The sequence below is a fragment of the Desmodus rotundus genome, chromosome 9, assembly GCF_022682495.2.
Source record: "Desmodus rotundus isolate HL8 chromosome 9, HLdesRot8A.1, whole genome shotgun sequence".
Classification (NCBI taxonomy): Eukaryota; Metazoa; Chordata; class Mammalia; order Chiroptera; family Phyllostomidae; genus Desmodus; species Desmodus rotundus.
Window position 1 is genome coordinate 45,105,304 of NC_071395.1, and position 4,789 is coordinate 45,110,092.

A 4,789-nucleotide genomic window follows, 5' to 3' on the forward strand; every position below is an offset into this window, starting at 1 on the left:
GTGGAAACCATTTCCATCAGAGCCAGCAGTGCTAAGAGCCGTTGAGGGGGACTCCCACCCCAATATCTCGCCATCCTGGGCTCTCAGGTCCCCTCCAAGCCTGGTCTCACTTTCCCTCTGTTGCCCTAGGAGCTTTGGGGGAGCATGTGGCAAAAAGAAAGCTCCCCAAAACCCATAGTTTTGGGGAGCCCTGGGAGACAGGACAGGGTTTGCATTGTGGTGCCCATTGAGGTCCACTTGTCCCCCAAGCCCAGAGGTTCCACAGGGGCGATTCTGCCCCCCCCCCCAGGGGCAACTTGGCCATGTCTGGAGGTGTATTTGGCTGTCGCAGTTGGGAGAGAGGGCGCTACTGGCATCTGAGGCTGGGGATGCTGCTGGACAAGCCACAGGGCACACAGCATGGCCCCACCCCAGAGAATAATCTGTCCCCAATGTCAACAGCACAGAGGCTGGGGACCCTGCCCTAGGCCCTGCCTCCAACTCTAAACCCCAGCTATTTTCAGCCGGCAGTGCAGCAGGGTGAGGGGGATGTGCCAGGACACAAGGGAGTCCACGGCTCCCCCAGGTGACTCTGATGTGCAGCCAGGGCTGAGAACCACCAGGCAGAGGGTCAGTTTTTAGTCCCCCTTCCCTTTCCTCTGGGGTCAGTGCGATGGGGCAATCTGTCAGCAGGTGGGTGGAAGAATCTGCCCAGGCAATAGCCCCACAGCCTTGGTCCTGGGGCCTCCCTGGGCCCCCCACCCTGCACAACTGGGGGATCAGAGATCTCCGAGTGCAAAAGACTCAGGTGTGGCCCTGCCTTCCCACCCTTCTGACCCTCCTTGGGGGTTGAGGTGGGGAGAGAGACAGGGGATGAAGTGACAGGCCCCAGAACCTCAAATGTGAAACCAAAGTCCCCCAAAAATAAATGAGTGGAGGGAGGAGGAAGGAAGGAACCCCGAGGAGAAGGAGTGAATTAGGGAAGGAGGGGCAGGAATGGAGTGATGTGAGCCATTGAGGGAGGTGAGGCCCAGAGTCCGTGTGTGCCTGAGCACACAGGTCGCCTGTCCCCCAACACACATGCACTCACACTCACAGGCTCACACTCCCTCACAGCCCCTTAAATTCTCACAGTCACATACCCTCAGTTACACACGGTCAAATTCTCACACACGCACGTTCTCAATTTCTTACATCATCATATACTCTGACATCCTCACACACTCATACACATCCACACACTCTCACTTTCACACGATCAGCCTTACCCTCAGAGATCATGCACACGCACCCTCAAATTCTCACACACCTCACACTTCCTCAAGTTCTCACACATGCACACATACACTCTCACACAATCGCACACTCTCACCCTTCACCCTAATTGCTACTTCACACACACACACACGTTTGTTTAATGTCTGTCCAGGATGTCAGCCCCACGCAGGTGGGATTGTTGTTGGTTTTTTAAAGATATGGACACTTCACAGATCTCTGTGCCATCCTTGCACAGGGGCCATGCTAATCTTCTCTGTGTCGTTCCCATTTTAGTACATGTGCTGCCGAAGCGAGGCATGTTTACCTCCTTCACCCCAGTGCCCCTGGTGCCCAGAACAGGGCTGGACACACAGGAGACACTAGATTAAATGTGTAATAACTCACACATCTCAAATTCTCACACAGCCACACACTCACACATATCAACACAAGTCCCCACAATTACACATTTACACACAAGCTCCGCAAATTCCTCTGTCCCCTGCTCTGCCAGCCAAAGGCACCCTAAGACTCTGTAAATGTCAGCAGCTGTGCTACTCTGACCCAGGCAGGCCAGGGAGGCGGGTGGGAGGCAGGCAGTGGGCCAGGCCTGGGCCCCTCCACTCCCACAAGCCTGAAGATGCCCCAATCCCTCTGTTTTAGGACTGGGCAAATTTAGAACAAAGGCCACCCTTCTGAAACCAGAGCCCTCCCACTTCAGCACCTCACAGGCCTCTGGGGCAAGGCAGAGCTAGGAGAGGCTACAGGAGGACCCAGCCCCAGGCCTGGAGTGAGGAGGGTGACTGGGGTCCTTTGTTACTATTCACTCACTGATGCATTTTGCACTTTTTGACCAAGCACCTCCCTGTTCTGGGTGCCAGGGTGGATGAGGAAAAAATCCTTGCCTACGTGGGGCCGATGTCCTGAGAGACAGAGACTAAACAAAAGTGTATATGGGCATGACATCACAATAAGGAATATGAAGGACAAAAAGCTGGGATGGAGCAGGATGGAGGGGAGGCTGATCTGTGGGATGAGATTCAAGTGAGTTGATGCTGGGAAGAGCTGAAGTCAAGTGAAACAGCCCAGGCAAAGGCCAAGATGCAAGTGTGCAACTGACCACAGGGCACGGGGAAGAATGGTGGACAAAAAGGCCTAGGGGAGGCAGGAGCCACTTGCCAAGGGACCTTGGTCTATAGCCAGGTGTCAGCATTTAATTCCAAGGGAGCCAGGTCCACAGAGGGTTTTAGAGGCAGGGGCTTCCTGGGGCTGCTGTAACAAATGTCCACAAATTAGGGGACTTAAAATAACAGAAATACATCCTCTCACAGTCCTGGGGCTGGAAGTCTGGGATCAGAGTGTCTTCAGGGTCTTGCTCCTTCTATGGATCCTGCTGGGCCTCTTGAAGCTTCTGGTGGCCAAAGACATACCATGGCTTGTGGCCACATCACTTCAATCTCTGTCTCTGTCCTCACATGGCCTCCTCTTCTCTGTGTCTGTCTGTGTCCCAATCTCTTTTCTCTTATGAAGACACCAATGATTGGCCCTGGCTGTGTGGCTCAGGGGACAATGGATTGAGTGCCAGCATGCAAACCAAAGGGTTGCCAGTTCGATTCCTAGTCAGGGCACATGCTTGGGTTGTAGGCCAGGTCCCCAGTAGGGGATGTGAGAGAGGCAACCACACATTGATGTTTCTCTCCCTCTTTCTCCATCCCTTCCCCTCTCTCTAAAGATAAATACATACATACATACACACATACATACGTACATTCATTCATACATACATACACACACATACAGACATATCTTTTTTAAAAAAGACACCAACCATTGGATTAGGGGCCCATTGCTCAGAGCATCTCATCTTGAGATCCTTCCCTGATTTCATCTGCAAAGGCCTTATTGCTGAGGCTGTAGGTGTACAGAAATTGCTGAGGCTGTAGGTGTACAGCTGAGGCTGTAGGGTGCAGGGGGACACTCTTCAACCCACCACACTGCAGTTTATTTTATTATTATTATTTTTTTAATCCACACCTGAGGACATGTTTCCATTGATTTTTTTTAAAGGGAGAGGAAGGGAGAAAGAGAAGGAGAAACATTGATGTGTCCCAAGCAGGGACCAGACCTGAAATCTAGGTGTGTGCCCTGACTGGGAACCGAACTGGCAACCCTTCAGTGCACTGAACAGTCTCAGTGCACAACTGAGCCACGCAGCCAGGGCATGGGGTTTAAATAGTGGTGTCTATTGGCCCCTCAGGCTGGGTGCACTCCTGGAGAGGATCTCCTCTCTGATGGTTTTCTTGCCCTTTACACCCAGTCTGGCCTCCCCACCATGGTGCCCCTGAGGTGCCAGCCTTGGTTGTATCCAGGTGGAAGCCAGCCCTCAGTTCTTCACTTCATCCCAGGATGCCTTCTGAGTGGGCTTCACTCCACCTGCAGCCCCCCACTGGGAGGACCTGGGCATTTCCATCCTATTCTCCACCCCAGAGACCTGGCTGGAAACTAGCTAATTACATCCCTCCCCAAAAGCCAGTCTGGTGGGGCTGGGTGGCAATGGGCAAGTGCGCCCTGTGTCCACGGCCAGCGGCCCGTGCGCCAACACACACAGATTTCTATATACTTTTAATTCCACAGCAATACTTTGATTAGAGAGCCGATGTGTTGTGTATGACCTCAGGGACCTCATTATTTTTCTAACTCAAATAAATACAGCGTTGGGAAAGCAGGGAGGGGTGGAGAGGGGTGGAGAAAAGGAAAGATGTAGGAAATCTCATCTATAAAAAGAATTCAGGCCTTAATGAGCTTTTAGAATTTGCCAGCCCCCCTCCCCCCATGATCTATAAACAGAGGACATGGCTTCTGACTTCAGCTGTGGAATTTGGGGGTGCAGAACAGGGAGGGCACAGCAGGGGATAAGGCTCAGCTGGGTGTCTAGATTTTGGGGGTTCCAGGTGATTGGAGGATGGAAATTGTCCCAGTTCAAGTTCAGTGGGAATCACCATCATTTGGGGGCCCAGCTTGAGTGGAGTATTGGTCTGAGAAAGATCGGGAATTTCCTAATTTCCTAGGACCACTTGAGCTGGGCCCATACTGGCATGAGAAGGAGCATAGGAGAGGTGGCCTTGCCTTATCCTTGTGTGTCTGGAAATTCTTCTGCAGAACTTCCTCTGGGAGAGGTTAGGTGAGCAGTTGGGGAAACCAAGGCAGGGCAGAGCGAGGAAGGCTGGACCATAGGATGTGCACTTGATGCTCACTCAACCCACCCTCATGCTGGGGCAGATAAGCCTTGGGTCTGCCCAGTGGCTGGGGTGGGGCTGCCACCAGCCTAAGGAGCTCCTTTAGTGGCTGTGAGGTTGGGGTGGGTGTGGACAGAGTGAGTTGGTGACTATGAGTTACCAAAAGGACCAGATAACCTCCGAGTCACTTCCCATGTGCGTCCATTGGAACAAGAGCAAAGCAGCTTCCCAGAGCAGGCAATGAAGCCAATTTCAAATGAAAGATGGGCAGAAATGAGCTGGAGCTGAGAAATTTCTGTGTGATGAAAATTTCAGGG

General features: G+C 52.6%; 1 non-coding gene across 1 annotated transcript; it reads right to left on the reverse strand.

Annotated features, from left to right (window-relative positions):
- Window positions 1-1,447: 1,447 nt before the first annotated feature.
- On the reverse strand, window positions 1,448-1,555 carry LOC112301594 (U6 spliceosomal RNA). Its single transcript, XR_002974496.1, has one exon. It is a non-coding gene; the product is annotated as a U6 spliceosomal RNA (small nuclear RNA).
- Between the last annotated feature and the right edge of the window lie 3,234 nt (window positions 1,556-4,789).